Genomic DNA, 22,591 nt, shown 5'->3' on the forward strand with positions numbered 1-22,591 from the left:
ATATTTTAATAATATAAGGGGCAGCCACATACGATACACTTGCTTTTCAGCCACCAGCACAGCCTTTTAGATCCAAATCTGTGGCTGAGTCATTCAGCTACAAAGGTAACATAGCTGAAAATGTTGGTGGCCTATATATGCCAACACCCTGTCACCATTACTGTATTATGTTTAATACACAGTATGTTGTGTAAGGATGTTTTATGATATACTTGTCACATAAATATTTGAGCTCAACGTGCAGAGCTCTGGGCAGGACTAGGAGATGTTACGTATCTATGGTTGTAGAATAAATTGTATTGTATGAGAAATGGCAGGTGACTTGGTTATTTCTGTATCATAGAGCTCCCAAATGGGTGATTGCTCAAACTTAAAAAAAAAAAAAAAAAAAAAAAAAAAATTGTGGACGTAGATCACTCTTGAAACATTGAGCTCAAAAAGCTAAAATTAGGGGACATTATGGGCAACCAGAAATGGAGGTAGAATGGAAACCATAGTGCCCTGTTGAACTGTCCGTTGCTAGCACTCCTACCATAGTATACGTGCAGGAATTAATTCAAGAATGACTCCATCCTTCCACCACAAGGGGGAAGATGGGGAGTTATACCAATTTCAAATTTCTCTAGCCTCTACCCACACTGTTAAAGGGAGTTCACAAATAGGGTTTGACATAATAATCTGTAACAGTTGCCAGCATGCATGATTAAATGTGACCTGTGCAAAGACTGCATAAGTATAATAAGTGGCAGAATCATAGGGCACAGCGTAGACCCAATGAAGCCCCAACGTTTGCAAGGATAAAAGGTGAGATCACTCAAACTAACAAATATTGCAAGCCATTTTTACTGAAGTAAAAGCTTTTTGCTTCCTAAAGTAACTAACCATTCATAGCAGCATGTGATTTGATTCTTTCTGAAATTTAATTTCAAACTAATCAGCAGTAATCTGCAGCAGACAATTAAAATCCTTAGGAATGGCTGAAGGAGGTGGTTTAGACACTTGACCTTCGTATCTAATGATAATTCAAACTTCAGAAGTCTCCTGGTAACTAGCCTTGAAAGACTTTGCTGTTTTCAGTGTGGTTGTAATCCTGTTTGTTCCATGATATTAGAGAGACAAGATGGGTGAGGTAATACCTGCTATTGAACCAACTTCTGTTGGTGTTAAGAGACAAGCTTTCAAGCTTATTCGGTGCTCTTCTTCAGGTGCTGTTGTTAATTTCCTGTAGAATTACTTGGGATGTGAGTTGACAACCGATCTGACCACCAGTACGCAGCTGTTATGCTATCTTAATGTAAAGAATGCATCTGCCAGTTCATCTGATTTCCATGGATTTTCAGCTGAAAGGAGCAAGAATGAATAACGACAGGGCTTGGGCCAGGGTACATGTTACTGGAGGAGGATATGCTTGCTGGATTTGACCTAAGGCAAGACTCCTAACTCTCCTGCACTTCCTTATGAATCCATGGATCAGGTGCTCATCTATCTTTAGTAACTTCCTTACATGACTGGAAACTGCTCATTGTTTCCAGTCAGCTCCCAGTGTTGTTTTGAGGAATGCAGAGTGGCTGCTACCTGTAGATCTACAAATAAGCTATTTCTCCTTTCTTGCATCTCTGAAACGTCCAGTAGTCTTATGTAGTTGTGTATCTTGGCTTTTCTTAGCTACCAAAGGAGATGGTGCAATTTGTTTCACCCAGGGTGGATTGATTTAAATCAAGGCGATTTTAAATAAACTATTTTAATCTTTTCCATTTGTACTTTCATATTTTTTTTTTTAAGAAAGATGCATTCTCATTGGTTGGTATAACCATTAAAGCATGTTGATTTAAAACTAAATAGAGCCTTTACACCAAATTTAGTGATCTTTTTGCTACCTAAGAGGTACATTATAACTATAAACATTTATTTAAGCAATTACATAGCTCAATATTTTCAGGTTCTTATTAATTGTACATGTTTAGTATGTTAGCAAGTGGTGAATGATATAGTGCTTATTTACTAGATAAACATTTTGCTCATGATTTGTGTCAAGCTGCGTTAGGATGGTACCTGGAATTTAGTCAAAGCAGCATATACAATTTATTTTTATTAAACAAAACCTTAAATGTTTTGGCTACATAAAATTATCAAGACTTGTTTCACATTTTCAAATAATTTATTAAAGGAACAAAGGGATTAACTGTAGTCAGTGATTTAAACTGATGTCAGGTCAGCCTGGAAAAAATTTCAAATATGCCTTAGTGAAAGTGACTGGAGTTTAAATTCCTACCTGCCTACGTCTCTTGAAAATGAGACAGTCTCCTCAGTTACTAAGGCTGTCCTTCAAACTTTTAAAACTATTAGATCTTATCCTCTCCCTTCTTATTTGTATTCATTATTTCCTGCTTTTTTTCAACTCCCAATCAATTTTTTTACTTTGAATGAATTAGTCCAAATAAAGAAAATATTCTTTCTGTGCCTGCAGAAGAGGTTACTGCAGTCAAAAGGTGGTTTAGCACTTCAACAAACTTTAGTTCCAGGTGCTTAGCTAGTGTGGCATTGAGTTCCCACAGGTTGGCTGTGTGTTGTACGAAGTACTTTGTTTGTTTGAAACCTGCTGCCTGTTGATTTCAATGGGTGATCTCTGGGGTCACAACAACACATTGAACATGTAGCTTAAAATAAATCTGATTTTTAAATACTTTTTTTTTTTAAATTCGTTCCTATCCATGCTTGTTTCACCCTGGGGAAGCTAGGAAGCCATATGTTCTTATGAAACAGTAGCACAGAGGAGATGGTGCAAATATGGGGCTCCTGTCTTAACTTTTGTTGAAATGGAAAATATATAAATCTCGAACTTGCCATTAACAAGCTAATAGGCTATGCTGTTGAATGCAGAAAGCAGCAAACCCACTCCTCTGCCTTGAGTAAGTGGGCTGGGTGCTGGGGAATGGTGTATGTTGGAAGAATTTGCTCTGGAGAGGCTACTCCGTTCTCATGCCTCCTGTAGACTCAGGGCTGTTCTTGTTCTCCTGGAACGGGACAGGATGATCCAGTGTGATGGATCCCCTCTGTGCCATGCTGGGGTCCATACTCTGCATGGACCCCCACATCAAACCCTGCCTTCTTGCTTAATGGCACTGCACCAGTTCTGCTACAAAGCAGATTTTAAATTAACAAGTAATTGATGAAGTAGTAAACTAGAAAATAATTTTAATTCCTTCCTAGATCCTGAAAACTAAAGATTTTTGTTGCTAGCAGAGGGAGAATTGTTTGAATGTACCATGTGATTTCGTTAACCTATTGTAGGGATGGCTGGACATAGTACCGTAAAACCTGCTTTTTCCAAGTTTGCATCTGGAAGTTTTGGCACTATCCATCTATTCAGTCTCTGTTTTGAGAACTGGCTTCTGGGTCCCCATGGACTGGCATTTCCTCAAGGGGCTAGAATAAGTGTCCAGAGGGGTGCTGCTAAAAAGATGGAAGTATCTGCTCGAGCTATTTACAAAGTGGCTTCTGAGCTGGATGCCCAAGCAGATGAGTATAGTAGAGCTCTGTAGTAGACAGGGCAGTCCAGAGCAGGTAACTACTGTCCAGTGACAAAGATGATGTGCCAACCAACACCAAAAGAAATTAAAACATGTCTTCAAAACAAAAATGTGAATTTGTTTGCAATTTTACCTGTCTAATGAAAGGACCCTGACACCTGAAATAATATATTACAAGATATGGTGGACAATTTTGTTTCCCTGAGAGGCTAGTTACAGTGATTAGACATTGCTATTTTGAGACTTTTGGCATTTAGTGTATTACAGTTTCAAAGCATAAAATAAGAGAGGGTGATGAAACTGTTTCATCTTTGCTTAGGCTTCTGCTTCGTCTATTTGTGTGGTAACAGGTACAGTGACTAGAGTGAAATCCCTGCAAGCTGCATGGACACTTTTCAAAGACACGATAATTGAGGCCCAACTTAAATGTATACCCCAAATTAAAAAACACAGTAAAAGAACTAAAAAAGAGCCACCGTGGCTTGGCTTAACCAGGTAAAAGAAGCAGTGAGGGATAAAAAGGCATCTTTTAAAAAGTGGAAGTCAAATCCTAGTGAGGTAAATAGAAAGGAGCATGAACACTGCCAAATTAAGTGTAAAAATGTAATAAGAAAAGCCAAAAAGGAGTTTGAAGAACAGCTAGCCAAAAACTCAAAGTAATAACAATGTTTTTTAAGTACATCAGAAGCAGGAAGCCTGCTAAACAACCAGTGGCGCCCCTGGACGATGGAGTACAAAAGAGGAGCACTTAAAGGCGATAATCATTGTGGAGAAACTAAATGAATTCTTTTCTTCAGTCTTCACGGCTGAGGATGTTAAGGAGATTCCCAAACCTGAGCCGTCCTTTGTAGGTGACAAATCTGAGGAATTGTCACAGATTGAAGTGTCACTAGAGGAGGTTTTGGAATTAATTGATAAACTTAACAGTAACAAGTCACCGGGACCAGATGGCATTCACCCAAGAGTTCTGAAAGAACTCAAATGTGAAATTGTGGAACTATTAACTATGGTTTGTAACCTGTCCTTTAAATCAGCTTCTGACTGGAAGATAGCTAATGTAACGCCAGTATTTAAACAGAGCTCTAGAGGTGATCCCGGCAATTACAGACCATTAAGTCTAACGTCAGTACCGGGCAAATTAGTTGAAACAATAGTAAAGAATAAAATTGTCAGACACATAGAAGAACATAACTTGGTGGCAAAAGTCAACATGGTTTCTGTAAAGGGAAATCATGTCTTACTAATCTATTAGAGTTCTTTGAAGGGGTCAACAAACATGTGGGCAAGGGGGATCCAGTGGAAATAGTGTACTTAGATTTCCAGAAAGCCTTTGACAAGGTCCCTCACCAAAGGCTCTTACGTAAATTAAGTTGTCATAGGATGAGAGGGAAGATCCTTTCATGGATTGAGAACTGGTTAAGAGACAGGGAACAAAGGGTTGGAATAAATGGTAAATTTTCAGAATGGAGGGGGGTAACTAGTGGTGTTCCCCAAGGGTCAGTCCTAGGTCCAATCCTATTCAATTTATTCAGAAATGATCTGGAGAAAGGGGTAAACAGTGAGGTGGCAAAGTTTGCAGATGATACTAAACTGCTCAAGATAGTTCAGACCAAAGCAGACTGTGAAGAACTTCAAAAAGATCTCACAAAACTAAGTGATTGGGCAACAAAATGGCAAATGAAATTTAATGTGGATAAATGTAAAGTAATGCACATTGAAAAAAATAATCCCAACTATACATACAATATGATGGGGGCTAATTTAGCTACAACTAATCAGGAAAGAGATCTTGGCGTCATCGTGGATAGTTCTCTGAAGACGTCCACGCAGTGTGCAGTGGCAGTCAAAAAAGCAAACATGGTGTTAGGAATCATTAAAAAAGGGGATAGAGAATAAGACGGAGAATATTTTATTGCCCTTATATAAATCCATGGTACGCCAACATCTTGAATACTGCGTACAGATGTGGTTTCCTCATCTCAAAAAAGATATATGGCATTAGAAAAAGTTCAGAGAAAGGCAACTAACATAAGGGGTTTGGAATGGGTCCTATATGAGGAGAGATTAAAGAGGCTAGGACTTTTCAGCTTGGAAAAGAGGAGACTAAGGGGGGATATGATAGAGGTATATAAAATCATGAGTGGTGTGGAGAAAGTGAATAATGAAAAGTTATTTACTTGTTCCCATAATATAAGAACTAGGGGCCACCAAATGAAATTAATGGGCAGCAGGTTTAAAACAAAAGGAAGTTCTTCTTCACACAGTGCACGGTCAACCTGTGGAACTCCTTGCCTGAGGAGGTTGTGAAGGCTAGGACTATAACAGGGTTTAAAAGAGAACTAGATAAATTCATGGAGGTTAAGTCCATTAATGGCTGTTAGCCAGGATGGGTAAGGAATGGTGTCCCTAGCCTCTGTTTGTCAGAGGGTGGAGATGGATGGCAGGAGAGAGATCACTTGATCATTGCCTGTTAGGTTCACTCCCTCTGGGGCACCTGGCATTGGCCACTGTCTGTCAGTAGACAGGATACTGGGCTGGATGGACCTTTGGTCTGACCCAGTACGGCCGTTCTTATGTTAACAATGTAATACTTAGTAGCTTAAAAAGCATAGTAATACTTTTGTAAGAAGTTGCTAGATTTCAGAGTTTGTGCCGTTAACAAGTGTTTTAATAGCCTAATCCATCTGGAGAGCAAGATTTATTACTGTACGCTAAATGAGCTCATAATCATGACAGCAATTTCCACTAACTCTGTGTTTCCCAGTATGGCATATAAATATGGGGGGGGAAATTGAGAAAATTTAAATGAGTTGTAACAAAGCTTTATGTTAAATTCTAATTCAGTAGAATGACTAAGGCATCGTAGAGACAAGGTGGGTGAGGTAATATCTTTTATTGGACCAGTTACTGTTGGTGAGAGAGACAAGCTTTCGATCTTACGCAGAGCTCTTTTTCAGGTCTGGGAAACAGTGTGTCTCTGCTATATACAAGTTGGAACTGGTTCTTTTAGCATGAGTAGTTAACAACAAGGTGGGTGAGCTTCCTAGACATGAGGAAGAGCTCTGTGTAGCTCAAAAGCTTGTCTGTCACCAACAGAAGTTGGTCCAATAAAAGATAACCCCTCGCCCACCTTGTCTGTCTAATATCCTGGGACCATCACAGCTACATCACTGCACACAACAAAGACATCTTATGCATTCTTACTTTGATAACTGAAGGCCTGACTTTTAAAAATAGGCATGTAACTGGATGTCTGATTTGCACATCCATTTAGCACAAATGCACCCACAAGTGGGGTATTTGTGCACATAAGCTGAATTCTGGTTGTTGGCCGTGTAACTCCTGTAGGTGTCTCAGGCTCTGTCATCTAACCTGAAATGTCTCAGTGGTAATGTAGATTTAGGAGGACACGACTGAACTTTGACCTAGAGCAGTTTTTTAAAATTAATATAATCTGGTGGGAAATGCTTTCAAGAGTCTGTACAGCATGAGTGGGGTTAAGAAAGGAGGGAGGGAGACAAACACCCCTACAACTAACACTTAAAAAGGTCTTATGTTTGCTGTGTTAGCTCTTTATTGTTTAAAACCCTTCCTCAGGTTGTGTATCTTGCTGATGACATTACTGCTACACAGATAAGTTGGCTTCTGCTGCATGAGAAACCCAGTAATATTCTCATTTGTCAAGTGTAGAAAGATAAAAACAGTCTAGCAAAGACTATGGTTTAGATGTCTAAAATTCTATTACAAAAGAGTTTAAAATAATATACAGAATTACTTGTGATATATTAAATCTGGATAGATTTTATGAAATTCTATAATGTAAAACTAATGCTTTCTTGCAATTATAAAGACAGGTTATCTACCATGAAACGTCAGTGATTTGAAGAATATTCTGATGTGAAAGGAAAAATGCAAAAAAACACAAACAAAATGAAACCCCCACCCTCATTTGACAAAATTGTTACTTTGTCCATTCCCCTGCATCAAGGCAGAATCAACTTTATTATTGATTAAACCATTCCTGATTACCTTTACAGACTAAGGATAGACACACATCTGTACTGTGTGCTGCTGTTTATTTTTAGTATACTGTATATGTATATGCTTAGTGCAAAAATGTTGCAATTTGACTTGGAAGGTAGTTTGCATATATTGCCTTTTTGATAGCCTGTGTTAGCTGTCTGTGCTTGTGTGCACACAGATGTGCTTTTTGTCAGAACTGAAAAAAAAACACGAGGGAGCTTGGCCCGGAAGGGGGACAGGGTCACAAGGGAAGGAGTGAATATGCTTTTTCTAAGGTGATCTAACCTTCAGTTCTCACCAAATCTGTGTCTAGCCAGGAGCTAAGTGTACATGAAAATGGTATCAGTTGTGCAGTTTTACACCAAAGGAATGATGCTCAAAATCTTATAAAAATATGAATATACTGAGTGTGGCTGGCATTGAAACTAAATAAGGAATCCGCTGTTTTAATTAGGGTAATGATTACAAATACACTGATATAAAATTATAGTAAGCTTTTTAAAAACAATTCCTCGTCACAGCAATGTAATGTAAATAGACTTCTGTTCTAAATCTAAGCAGTAGATGGAATTTGTTGAACAATAAAGGAAATTATATTAGGCTCTAGTCACATTAGAGAATTATAGGGTATATTACTGGACACTGTCATTTTACTTTACAATTTAGATCTTCCTTTCACGTAGTATACAGATGGAATATTGCGAACTGCCATAATTAAATAGTAAATCTATCTTGGAGTCAGCCAGTGTAGAGTAGTGATCTAGATTCAATTATGTTAGGCCTATTCATTTGTATTTGTACAGTATTATAATTTCTCAGCACAAAAGGAAACCATATGTATTGTTCACATTCTCTTCTGATTTTATTTAGTCAAAACATTAAAATGCTAACTGCATATAGATTAAATGCAGATTAATTATAATTAATGTATTAAATTAGGCGCTTGTACTCAAACCAGTTTTCACAGATTAACGTTCAACTAAAACAGACTTCCTACTAGATATTTTAATGCCCCTGCCAATGTGTGTATATTTATTAAAATAAATGCAGCCATATTCCCATCTACTTCTCAGTTCTGCCTATTTCAGAATTGTAGTTCTAGTTTTGTTGCATCATCTGCTGCTGTGGGAATAAATATGTTGTGAAGCAGAATTTGGCAAACACTCATGAAGCCAATTCTAGTAACAAATTATCTTTAATTAGCTTTCGAAGGGCAGACTTAGTGTTTGAGAGCATTGCAGAATTTCTGTCAGCGAGGCTTCATAAATACTGAAAAAAATCGGCTTTCAAGGCTTAAGTAAACATCAGTGGTACAGAAGTACAATGGGGTTTTTATTAAATTATTTTCCTATGAAGGAAAATGACCACAATTGAGACAAACTGACCTGTTTCTATAGTATTGAACATGACAGCTTAAATATACATGTTCTGCTTCAAACTTTTTTCTTCACTCTTATGTACCTATAGCAATATTTATTTTTTCCATTATTGTGATCAGGATATCTGTTGGAATTCTAGTCTGTCAGATTTATTTGGTTGCTAAATTGTTATTGGTTTTTGTTTTTCTTCGTATCATATTTAACATATCTAAGATTGGCTGTTACTATTCAGTTTCCTCCCCCCCCCCCCCCCCCCCCCGTGACTAAATAGTTTAGCCTGGTATAGAAGCTTCAAAGTAAATAGGTAGCTTATCACTACTCAGCAGAAATCCCCGGTCTTAAGTTAAAATACAGTCTTTCTTCATACATAGTAAACAGAAGGTCAGTGTACTGAACTATTCTGAAGTTTAAAATCTCGGTGGGCAACTTATTTTTGGCTGTTTTTAAACACATTACTTTTTAAACTGAATACTCTAATGCATTACCAACTGATATAGCCTGTTTGGAAAATGTAGTTTGTGCTTCATGCTTGCTAATGTTTCTCTGCTTTCTACGCAGAAAGACTGCTAGAATTTAATAATTTGAAAAAGCTTTATGCCAGGGGTGGCCAACCTGCACCTGAGAAGGAGCCAGAATTTACCATTGTACATTGCCAAAGAGCCACAGTAATATGTCAGCAGCCCCCATCAGCTCCCCTGCCCCGCTCCCAGTGCCTCCCGCCCATCAGCACCTCCCCTCCCTCCCTGTGCCTCACGCAGGATGCAGGAGGCTCTGGGGGGTGAAGAGAAGAGCAAGGCTTTGGCAGGCTCGGGGAAGGGGGCGGGAAGTGGCAGGGCCTTGGGGGAAGGTGGGAAGGGGGGGTAGGGCCTGTGGCAGAGGCAGGGGTTGAACAGTGAGCATTGGAAAGTTGGCACCTGTAGCTCCAGCCCCGGAATCAGTGCCTATGCAAGGAGCCGCATATTAACTTCTGAAGAGCTGAATGCGGCTCCGGAGCCACCGGTTGGCCACCCCTGCTTTATGTAATCATTGAATTTAGTCCATTCAAGACTGATCCATACAATGTTAGGAAAAAGAACTGTAGCACTAAAATAGCCCATTGCCTGTGGTTAGCAGAATGCCTGGGAGTGCAATACAAGCCCATGCTAAGCAGGGGCAAATGAAGTGATTGTAAAATGCTGGAAGCTGCCATCACCTTATCTACACTATGGCTCCTGCTCTTGCCGGTGAATTTGTGGCAGCCCTGGTGGGATTTTTTCCCATTAACTTCCTAGCCTGGATACAGCCAAAAAAACCTTTGGGGGTGAGGCAGGAAGTGATTTTTAGATCAAGTGGGCACTGCAGTCATTACAGACGTGATGGACGCCAGATCTGGGAGAAGGTTTCATACCTGTTGGCAAAGTGTTCAGACTATAGTGGTACAAAGTAGTGCCCCTTGGTGACCTCCGCCATAACAAGGCTACACCTCTTCTAAGAGCTATTTCTTGGCATACAAACAAGTTTTTATTCTTGGTAGAAATGCTTATGTAATCATTAGTTTGGTTACGCAAGGATCCTTTGAGAGAAGATACGGTGAGCGGGGGAGCTTGTGCTCTGCCTCAGTCTTAGTGCCGAGTTGCTTCCCGAGAAACCGGGCTTTGGTGCAGAGATTTCTGGAAGAAGGGTTTGCCTGCACACTGTTGTGACCAGACTATTGTGTACTTGTAAGAGTCTGCGTGCTTTAGTATACCCAGACTCCCTGTCACTGGTTTTTCCTCCACTGGAAAGCTGACCTCCATAGCCCCAAACATCTGTTGCTTCCAGGCAGAGGATGAGAGACATTGGGTTCAGTATGGGACACTAGTATTGGAAGAAGGGGCAACAGTATTAATATTTCTGAAACGAGATGGTGGGGAATTGGGATCAAAAAGCCAAATGAAGGGATTACTGGAAATCAGATCTCCTACTCAACTTGCTATGATGAGTTTCTTCTTCCACAAACTCTGAGCCTTCTGGCTGTGACTGAGCAAGCAAGAATGAGCCTGTATTTGGATGCTTGTGGCATACGGCTCTTGGAAAATAGGCGATTTATAGCTGGGATCCTGTGTGCTTTACTTTTTTGTGGCTGGGGAGTTGGGTGCTCCAGAGCCTAAGTTTTTTCATTTAAAAAAAAAAAAATCTAGCCTATATCATTGTGAAGAAAACCTTCAAAAACGCGCACTACATGCCAAGGAATGGCATATTGTCTGTAGTAATGATAGCTATAAGGGAGGTGTGAACTGCCATGTTCATCTCAGTGGGGTGGTGACTGGGAAACCGCCAGTGATGATTTAAAGATTAACGTTGTTGATCATTTCATTGCTGAGTGTTTTAGGAGAAACATTCAGTTAATGTGCTTTACCCCACAATCGCACACTGCCTCCCACCCTTTCCCAGACATCCAAAGCCACAGCTGTCTTCTCCCCAGCTCCCAAAACCTCCAACTTACCCCTGCTTTCTATAGTGCCACTGTGCGTTTTCAGCCGACAGGTCTGCATCCCATTAAAAATGTACGGTCAGTATACAATTAACTATTGTGTTCAGTAGCACAAGGAACTATGTACTGACTGTATTCATTTTCATATTCGGTTTTTTTAATGGAGGTATTTTATCTGAAAGCTGCCCCGGAATCTCCAGTATGCTGCACTGGAATGCTGTGAAATCCAGCCCCCCCCCCCCCCCCCTTGCTGCCTAATTTAGACCATGCTTGCCCAGGAGTGACCTACAGAAGGTCAATGACCAGTTATGTAGCTATGTAAACATTATGGTGATGGCTTCCTCAGGGTAACTATACACAGACCTGCTACAGTAGCTCCGTGTAGGAGTGGCACATGTTTGGATGAAGAGAGAATCCCCCAGTACAAAGTCTTACAAAGCCGCTATCTAGAATGTGAAAAGGATATTTGCTAAATAAAAAATAGATACAGCTCCTTTGGCTGATTCATTTTCTTGTAGGGTTTAATAAGCTCGGTCTCTCTAATTTCCCTTTTCTTGTACAATATACCTTACTTTCTTAACTGCAGACTGTTCACTATAGCTACAATCTGTGAAGGAGAGTAGTGCAAATTGACACTGCTCTTTATCCACCAGTGAAACCTTCCCCCTCAATTCTACATCTCTGCATCCTCCTCACAAGTGAGAATTCTTTAGATTGAATAATGAGGAACCCTGCATCTTTAATGGCAAATATGATTGGGAACAGTTTGTAAGGTGAAGTTGTCAGAATTACATTAGCACTTCAAACTAGCTAGTACAGTAGCTTGGGGGTGGGGAGAGAAACAACTTGCCCTTCTTAGCATATATCAAGGCACACTGAATTTACAAAATGATAACCAGGTTCTGTATTTTGAAGGCATGTCAGAACTGCAAACTAAGGGTTTTGGCCAGCAAATTGCAGGACTTATTTTGCTGCATTTACCAGATAGTGAAGTTTTGTAAGGAAGGTAGAACAAAATTGTCTTTGAGTAGCATTGCAAGATTTTTCTGTAGACCTGAACTGTGTTTGGTCCTGTCTGTTTACCCAACCAATTTGTAAGTTTTATTCTTCTATTTGTCTTTTTCTATGACTAATTATCAGTTTTTTGTGAACAAATAAAAAAGGAGTGTGCTGCCCTGCCTACAAACTGTTTCATAGTTTGTATGTAGCATAGTGAAGGTTGATAATGGACAACTTCATTTTCATTTATTTTTTTAGTGCTGAGGGGACTTGGATTCATCATCTTACGTGGTAACAAAGTCCTTTTCTGGGACGTTTTTCTTGCCATCTAACATTACTTTACAAGAGAGCTTGTCATGGTTGCATTATGATTTGTCTTGAGTGAATGGGCAATAACTATAGCCCTGACCTTTATCATAAATAGACTAATTTCTTACCTGAAAGTTCTTTTCTTATTCATCATTCTGCACAATGGGTTAGTCTGTTCTGACTTACTGATCTTCAGGGACATCCTGCTGACACTGCTCATGCAAGTAGCCTAATTTGGAATCAGCTGAGCTATTTGCTTGCATAAGGTGAGCATGGTTAGGCACTTCTGTGGAATTCTTTGGTACTAACACCTCTCCTCCATCTGAAGGCTCCAGTTTAAGGCCCTGTCTACACTAGGGGGCACTTGACTGGTATAGTCTACCACAAAGAGCTCCTTGGGCTAGCCTACACTATAAAAGCTTTGCCAGAATAGCTCTGCTGGCAAAACCCCCTTGTGGAGACACCGCTTATTCTGGCAGAAGGAGGTCTTTGGCCTGTATACTTAAGCCGCCCATACTAGCAAACGAACTCTTGCCAATATAAGCGGTGTCTACCTTGGGGTTTTTGCAGGAGTAGCTATGTGAGATTTTAAGGGTGAGATTTTATTTTTTCACATGCCTGACGGATATGCCAGTACAATTTTGTAGTGTAGACCTGGCCCTAGTGTGGACACCAATTTATACCGGCAAAGTAATGCTTTTACTGGTAGAGCTTATTTTTTTCTCTCTCCTCTGTCTTCTCCCTCCCCCCCTCCCCCACCCCAACTGAAAAAAGCTCTACCCATAAAAGCAGAGTTTTTCAGGTATAACTGTGTCTATATTAGGGACTTTGCCAGCACATCATATGGGTTAGGGCTCACTCCTGTTCACATCCTGACCGACGTAGGTGTGCTATCAGAAGTCTGTCATGTAGACATGGCCTAATTCCTCCATATCAAGCTTTTCCCCAGTTACATCCTGTCAGGCCTTGGAACAAAGACACCCTTTGACATAGACTCATGCCGTCAGGAGCCTGTCTTTAGTCCAGGAGACAGAATGATGAGTAGACAATCTAATAGGAGGTGAGGGGTTTACATGATGTGTTTAAAAATCCTTGCCAATAATTGGCTTGGGCCTGCCTGCCTGAAAATGGAACCAGAGGTTAGTTTGCCGTTTTCAACTAAATCCATCATTCTGATGAAGTTTACACCTTAATTAGTTATCCTGACACCTTTTTTCCCCATCCTAATGCTTCATTAGTGTTGAAATTGCCTTTGTAAACTGGAGCTTAAAAGATTTTGTTTTAATTCAGAGCAACAATAGTTCCCTAAAAAGTCCCTCCACATTCTCAATTTTTAAATGCTAACAATTTGGTTCAAAAGCTGGGTCAGTGGTTTTGTGCACTGCTCATTCTTTCATGGGATTGTGAGTTGTGTGCCAAATCAGAACTCGGCTTGCCAAAGCTGTGACAATACCTACCCTCCGGTCATTCCAGACTTCTGAAATTTACAAGCTGCAGTAACCACTTGAAGTCTGTTTTTCCTCATTACTTCTATCTTGGTGATCCATCGTAAATCCCCAATATTGATTCACTTGGGTCACTCTCTTCTGAGTGCCAGTGTTTCCTCCCAGAATCCTGTCTTTAATTCTTTCACCAGTAGTCTGTTTTGTAAAAGATCTCTCTCCTGCTCCCAGAGCATAGGATTTCTGTGCCCTTGAAGCCCTGAGAAATACATACAGATCCACAATTATTTTCCACCTATCTTCAGGGCCTTTGCTTGGATACGGTATATGTCCATCCAAGTTGAGGACTCCTTTCTGAGCCTATCTGCTGCTCCTGCTTAATTACCATTTAGCTAGACAAGGTGCCCCTCCTTTTCTTTGCAGCTTGGCACATTCCCTCACTCCCAGCCTCCACTGACCTTCAGAGCAAGCGACGGGGGTGAAATCATGGCCCTCTTGAAATTGATGGGCATTTTGATGCTGACTTCAGCAGAGCCAGGATTTCACTCCAGCGTTCAAACATGGGTCACCTGAGAAGCCATGCTGCCAAACAGACCACTGTGGCGGCCCATCCTCGGTGAGAAGGTTTGTGATAGCCATACACAGACATCCTTTTCCTTTGGGCCGTTGTGTGACAAAGTGGGACTGTTCTTAATGTTTCCTCTGAATACTGTGTGGGTGCCTCAGTTTCCCCAATGCATTTCTTAAGTCTCCAGTGTGCATAAATGGCTGACGCTTTATATCCTGGCAACAAATGGTTGGGGCCCTTCCCCCCTGCAAGGGAATAGCTAAAGGTGAACAAAGAGATCAGGTGACCTCCTGGCCCGGGAAAGAGAGACAGGCCAGAAAGGAGGGGCTGGAGGGGGTTTCAGTTTGGAGCTGGCTGGGGACGGGGAGTGAGTGCAGATGGGGTTGTCTGGCTCGCTGGGCCCCAGAATGGACCCGGCTGAGTGGTCCTGTTCTCTATTCCTACAAGCTCTGTTTTAGACAGTGTTCCTGTCATCTAATAAACCTCTGTTTTACTGGCTGGCTAAGAGTCACGTCTGACTGCGAAGTGGAGTGGGGGTGCGTGCAGGACCCTCTGGCTTCCCCAGGACCCCGCCTGGGCGGACTCGCTGTGGGAAGCGCACGGAGGGGCATATGCTGAATACTCCAAGGTCAGACCCAGGAAGGTGAAGCCGTGTGAGCTTCTTGCCCTGAAGACAGTCTGCTCCATGGGAGAGGAGGCTCCCCAAAGTCCTGACTGGCTTTGTGGGGAGCAGTTCCAGAGCATCACCCGGGGACTCCGTGACACAGTGTCACTGGGAACTAGCACTCTTGGCTTTTGTTCTTCCCTAATGTCATTCCCCAGGGAGACCAGCCAGGGCAGGTCTTTAAATTGTTCAGAAAAAAATTGCCAAGGACTAAAACGCCCTGGAGAATAGGTAACTTTTTATTCTGTGCTTGTAGCTACAGGCAAAGGGACTTCCTCACAGATGTCCACTTCTTGCTGGACACATTTCCATATTCTCATGGCTGGTCAGCAAAACATCCTGTGCTTTTTCGCTTGCTAGGATCAATACATTTGGAATACAAATCTCCCTTGTTTGGCTGGGACACGGCTGCACACACACAAGTGGAGCTGTATAAGGCAGGCACCTGCCCTTCCCTACACACATTCTGCAGCAAAATGTTCTCTTTTGGGGCCCTGTCCTAGGTGCCTCGCTAACCCAGAAGACCATTGTCCATAGCTTGCGGAGTTGGTTTTGAGCTTTCCCTTTCTTTGTGTGCATCCTTTCTCCAGGAAACATCTATTCCTGCTTACTCTGCTCTCTTATTTGCTTTCCCTTCCTTTGGGTAATGTTTAGTTATTGCTACTCCAGTCCAATTCATCTGTACTAGTGTCGTCCAGTTCAGAAAAGATCTTACCTGCTTTCTTCTGCTACTGTTCCCTAGTTGAGATGCTAACCTGTCCGTTTGATCTCTAGTCAATAAATTGCTCTGCAAAGGTTGATCTAGAAATATGTTTAGTCCTGCAGTTTCTCAACTGATTTGAAGAGCAGATAGCTAGACTTACTGGAGGCTCACATGTTTAGCTGCTTCTGATTGTTGCCTGTTTGCTGTTCTGGGGTGTGCAGGTCTGGCCTGGGGTAACCTAGTCAAGAAAAGATTTAGCCAGTAAACTTGTCTGTTAGTTCCTGTATGTTAATCTGTAGGTAATGAGATGAAGAGGCTTGAACAAAGGAGCATCTGCAAAACAAGCTGTTATAAATATGTGTAGGATTCCTGCTGGAGCCCTTCTCATCCACCAAGCTTGCTTTGGATTGGGTTACCGCTGTAGATAAAGTCAGAGGAGTTGATGGTTAGAGGCTGTGAAACAGTTTACATCCTCCTTTGCCATGATCTCTTTATAAATAGGTCTTTTGTGTCCAGTGTGCAGGGAGACCTGACAGCAGCCTGGACCCATGAGCTGCTTACCTTTAGGTGATTCCAGGGCAAGGTGTCCTTGCATATTAGTTGTTTGCAGTGTTGTAGCCATGCTCATCCCAGGATATTAGAGACAAGGTGGGTGAGGTAATGTCTCTTATTGGACCAACTTCTATTGGTGAAAGACAAGCTTTCAAGCTTACACAGAGCTCTTAAAGAATAAGATATTACCTCACCCACCTTGTCTCTCTAGTTCCAGGGACCAACACGCTTACAATAACACTGCATTAAATTCTGGCATTCTCAGCCCAAGGTATAAAGTGACTCCTCATTTATAAGTCATAGCACAGAGTACCAAGACTTCTTTGCTTGCAGACTTAATTAATATAACAGTAGTAGCAGGAATAGTTGAAGTTTTAGTTTTTCTTTAGCCTAGTTTTTTATTCTTTGTATTCAAAACAAAGAATGTTGACACTTCATTTGTGTGGTCAAAATAAGTTGTTCTAAGTTGTATCCATTAACGTGTTTGAAATTGACTAGTTATTGTCTCAATAAAATATTGTATATTGCCTTGCATATTAATTAGGATTCTGTGAAGTAATTTTTGCTTCAACAAGAATATACTGAACTTTCAGAGGTAATTTGGATTCACTATATTTTTAGAAACTTATTCTTTAAAGGTAACTTTGTTCCTCTTGTGATAACACCTAAGGACCTCAAGCTGGGGATCAGAGTCCCCATTGTACTGGTTAATCCGAAGACAAATGAGAGGGGGAATTGGTCACAATAACATCAAACAGATGTGTGCATAGATTAGTTGTAGGTCTCAATAGTCACAGGTAGTAATGGCTTTTAAAAGCTGAGCAGTTGAGTGTTTGTCAGGCTGTTTAGAAATGCTTGCATTTTGCTAATACCTAGAACTCTAATACTAATGGAAACTTTGGAGAAAGAGATGCTGAATCTTTATGAAAGACAATCTAATCTATACCTTCAATTATGGTGTGAGAACTCAGTACACATCCAGAGATTCTCCTAGTATACTCCAGCAAAATCCAGGAAGACCAGACATAATACCCCTGATATTTCCCTGATATACAGAGAGAGCAGACCCTCCCATATCTGCTACCTTATTTTTTAAAAAAAATCCTGAAATAAAATATATTCCTTTATAGAGCATAATGAAGAACAAAAGGCACAATTTCAATTTAAAACAATCCTTTGTAGGTCTGCTTTACATTATTGAGACTTGTACAGTTATTGGTGCATCCATTTACATCTAGTGTGTACACTTGCTTTAAAGATTTAAGGAATGTCTCAAAGTGTAGATATCTATGCAAGTTCAGAGAATGTTTGTGTTCTTGTTCTTGGTAACTATGGGCATTTGTCTGACAACTACATTTCTTCGCCTTTTGCTTGTTCTGTACCCAAAATCCTATCTCTGGTTTCACAGGTGGTTGCTGTGAAATTGTCATAAACCGGAATTGTGACTTTAGGGGAGGAGCTGAGGAGTAGTTCAAAAACAGTTACCTTTACATGTTAAATATTTTTCATAATAGAGAAACGCATTCAGAAACGCGAAAAGCAAGGGAGGAAAGGGACTTGTTGGTTGCAGATATTTGATCTGTTTCTTAACATGAGTGCTGGATGCCTCTGGTTTTGTGGTGTCTTCAGCTAATGTTCATAAAGATTGCATGTGTTTTTAAATACCATTTGGGGGTCCTATTTAACATGGTGTTTGGGGGGCTAATTACAAATATTTTTGTAGTATTAAACTTAGGCTAGAGCAAAACAAAAAATGCTTAATTCCAACATTAATGTTCCATCATTTTCCCGTCTTGAGTGCATCAGGAATGCTTTTCTCCTTAGAATGTGATGCAAAGCCCACTGACGATATTGGAAAGACTTCCGTTTGTTTCAATGGACTTTGGATCAGGCCCACTTCATTGCACAATGAAATCAAATATGATGGTTCTTCCAAAATGTTTCACTTTTTTCTTTCTGAATCGTTCTAGTTAAAATATATTGCTTATTGTGAAAGTAAAATATACTGGCACCAGGCAGCCTTTCCCACAAAGCTTCATGTGCTCTTTAACCCCAAACTGCAGCAGTGCCTAATCCTCCGCTTCTGAATGGAGGTGAACAGTTGTCACTGTGATCAAATATGCTCACAATCTTGGACTGCGAACACCGTTCTCTTCCACTTGTGAGCCAAATGCAACTTGGGTCTCCTCTCCAAGTGGTACCTAGAAGATGGTTAGCCATGCCATTGCTGCCAATCTGAGCTGTCATTTTAGAAGAATGGTAGGCATCAATCTGTGTGACCCAAGTCAAGGGAGGCCATATTGCATAGGCAACAACTCAGAGTATTGGTGGTATAGGATGACAGGTCTTGCTCATGACACTAATTCTGGCATACACAGAGAATTCTAACCAGAAAGCAGGCTGAAGACGATTTCCTTCTTAATGATAGGTATTTTGAAGTTTGGTGGTTGGCTTTTGTCTGCTCCCATCCCAGAGTTTACTTGCAGCTTGCTGTTGGTCATCTTACAAAAATGTTGGATTTAATTTAATACTTCACGCTTCTGTTTTTCACCGGAGGATCTCAGTGCTGTCACAATAGTAAGAATCCTCTCCATTAAGCAGAGTGAGGATCTGAGGATCCAGGCGCCCAGGATCGCGCCTCAAGTTGGTGGAAAAGGTTGAGCAGAAATTTGCTGTGCTTAGTCCAAGTCCTCTGCTCTAACCAGCAGACATGCTGCCTCCCAATGCACTGGACACACACACAGATTAAAACAAATATATTATGTAACTGGGGGACAGCTGGGCCTATTCACTGCCATAAAATGACATCTAATAGTCTGTTTAAAATATGCAGTAATAAGCACGTAAAAATGTATTGAGCTGTTCTCCCCCCTCCCCCCCCATAATACAGATGGCTTAACTAAATGTAAAGTGTGCTTTATGGCTAGGGGTGAAGTATAGGAAATACTGTTCTCCATTTAAAAGTGAATTATCTCTCTGTATAAAAGAAGCAAAGTGTACTGGTTGAGGTCATCCTGAAAGCGTCATCACTAAAAATTATCTGCTGATGCAGAAAATTAGATTTATTCTTACGTTAGCATTTCCATAAAAATACAATTATATACAAATTTATATTCTCTAAAAGCTTGTAGTAAACTAGGCTTTCAGGAAAAGAGGATACTTATCTTTTAAAGTCCAGTTTCAAATGGCCAGATGGTGCTTACAATATGGAAGTATAAAATTAGTGAGGTGATTCATTTTCTATTTTAAAAAAAAGGCAACCTGAAGAAAGAACCTTCCTTGTTGTTCAGTATCATTCGTGCATATTTGTCTGTCTGCAGAAACTACAGCCGTTGCTGCAACATTTCATTTAGTCATCTGAGGTCGATTCAGAGAGTTGTGGGAATAGTCCTTAGCGGGGTATATGTGTGACCATTATTTTAAATGTGAAATTTAACCACCAGCTCTGTCTATTCAATTGTGCCTCAAAGAATATTAAGAGCTAACATACTTATTTCGCTGGGTATTCCTTTAGGTTCTTTCTGTAGTTGCCCAAAGGCAGTACATAGAGCTACAACTTTGTACAGTTACGGCATTTATTAAAATGTTGTGGGCCAAACGTTTTCTGAATTCAGAAATAAACTTAAGAACCCACAAGCTATTTTTCATATTCCTCAATTGCAATTAAACCATTACTTTGTTTGTGCCACCAGATACAAGAAATCTTATCATGTTGTCATCCTGATACCTTCTTAATGCTGATCTCTGGGTGGGAGTGGATACTTCTTTAGGACACCAATCAGCTAAGGGGGAAAAGTCTGTTACGGATGGTTGCATACAATGAGATGTTTGCAGTGGTAACTGTTCTTGGCCTGACTTCCTGGTCTTAATCTGTAGTACTTCAGCCTGTATTATAATAATTATTTATTACCGTGGGTGGTTTGTGTAATGGCCCAGATCAGATCTGCTGTTTCTTTCTCAGTCCTCACCTCTGCCCCATCACTTCTGACTGCTTCTCAGTTATGTAGTGATGTCTCACCTCCATACTGAATTCTGTGTGTGAGAGTAGCCCTAAGATTTTTATAAAAGCATTTCTTCCAAGCGTCTTGGCAAGACAGGGGCCGCTCCTGCAGCACAGTGCTAAATAAAAGCTCAGCTCTGTGCTTCACAAATCAGATCAGGTAGTTACATGTTTAACCTTTGGGCACTCTTTGCCATCAACTCAGGAGACATTTCAAAGGGAAAAGATGTTGGCCTGAAGGATATATGTGAATTAAGCTGTTGATTAAGCTCCTTGGTCAAGAGAAATCCAAGTATCAAAAATTTAAAACATAGTAGTCTGCAACACATTGTGTAATTCAGTGGGTTTTTTTTTTTTTAAATGCTTCCGTTTTCCTTGTGGTGTCAGGTTTTTTGCTTCATCCTTGAGTAAAACTAGCTTTTTATGCCAGTATGCTTTATAATTTAAATTTATTATCATTATTCCTATATTTCCCAGTCGTAGGTCTTTTGATGTGTTCTTTCACCATGATCTTTCACCTACTATAATATAGGGTGGGGGAGGGGAGGCAGGGGGAATTTTTGGCAAGAAAACTGGTAAGGGGGAGTGGGACCTTTGCTATGAGAGAAGCCTTTCCAACTCATTTTTGTGTTATTAACCCTGTGGAAACTTTGTGCAAGAAATCTGTCCCAAAACCGCTTCTGTTGGGAGTTTGTAGCCCCCTGGGATGTTCTCCCATTTTCCCATTTCTGTTCCTACTTTAGAGAGGCCTCTAACTCTAGGGTTACCATATTTAACAAATAAAAAAAGAGGACCCTCCACGGGGCCCTGGCCCCGCCCCAACCCCGCCCTAACTCCGCCCCCTCCTCCCTCCCACTCCCAGCCACGCGAAAAGGGGTGCCCGAGCGCTACCGGCTCCACGGTTTGCCGGGCAGCCCCCAGACCCTGCGCCCCCGGCCGACGCTTCCCCAGCGCAGCGGAGCCCGGGAGGGGAAGCGCCCAGCCGGGGGCGCAGGGTCTGGAGGCTGCCCGGCAAACCGTGAAGCCGGTAGCGCTCGGGCTTCGGGCAGCCCCCATGCCTCCGGACCCTGCGCCCCCGGCCGGGCACTTCCCCTCCCGGGCTCCAGCGGCGCAGGGTCCGGAGGCATGGGGGCTGCCCGAAGCCCGTAGCGCTCGGCTCTTAAACAGAGCCAAAGAGTCAGGGGAGGAGCAGAGCCGCCGCGGCCGGAGGCTCTGCTCCTCCCCTGACTCTTCGGCTCTGTTTAAGAGCCGAGCTGCCCGAGCGCTACCGGCTTCGGGCAGCCCCCATGCCTCCGGACCCTGCGCCGCCGGAGCCCGGGAGGGGAAGTGCCCGGCCGGCGGCTGGGGTTCGGAGGCAAGGGGGCTGCCTGAAGCCCATAGCGCTCGGGCGGCTCAGCTCTTAAACAGAGCCGAAGAGTCAGGGGAGGAGCAGAGCAGCCGCGGGAGGGGAAGTGCCCGGCCGGCATTTTTCCTGGACATGTTCGGCTTTTTGGCAATTCCCCCCGGACGGGGGTTTGATTGCCGAAAAGCCGGACATGTCCGGGGAAAAACCGGACGTATGGTAACCCTATCTAACTCCCTGGAGTCTTTCCCAGCCTGAGATCTGGCTGTAGTTAGCGCTACCTAGTCCAGTTGCCTGCCTGCTCCAGTAATAAACTGTAACTTTAAAAAGTGTATTTGAAGAGTTGAAACTTAAAGAATTGATCTAGGTTTGAATGTCAAGGTCCACACGGAACAAATGTTGTATATTTCCAGGTGTTCTTTTAAATCCGCTCGCTTTTTTTATCGGTCTAAACACTTAAAGTACTTTTTTTAAGCATTAGCTGCTAACATCTCAAAAGCGTCTCTGTTTGAAGAAAGCAATGATTGAGATTTAATCTTTGAAATGAGGCAGTTTAAAATGATCAGCAATGACTTTAGATAAATATTTTACTCACTCTTCTCCAAATACACATAAGCCAGCAGGTGTG

The sequence above is a fragment of the Emys orbicularis genome, chromosome 10 (genome assembly GCF_028017835.1).
Source record: "Emys orbicularis isolate rEmyOrb1 chromosome 10, rEmyOrb1.hap1, whole genome shotgun sequence".
NCBI classification, from domain to species: Eukaryota; Metazoa; Chordata; order Testudines; family Emydidae; genus Emys; species Emys orbicularis.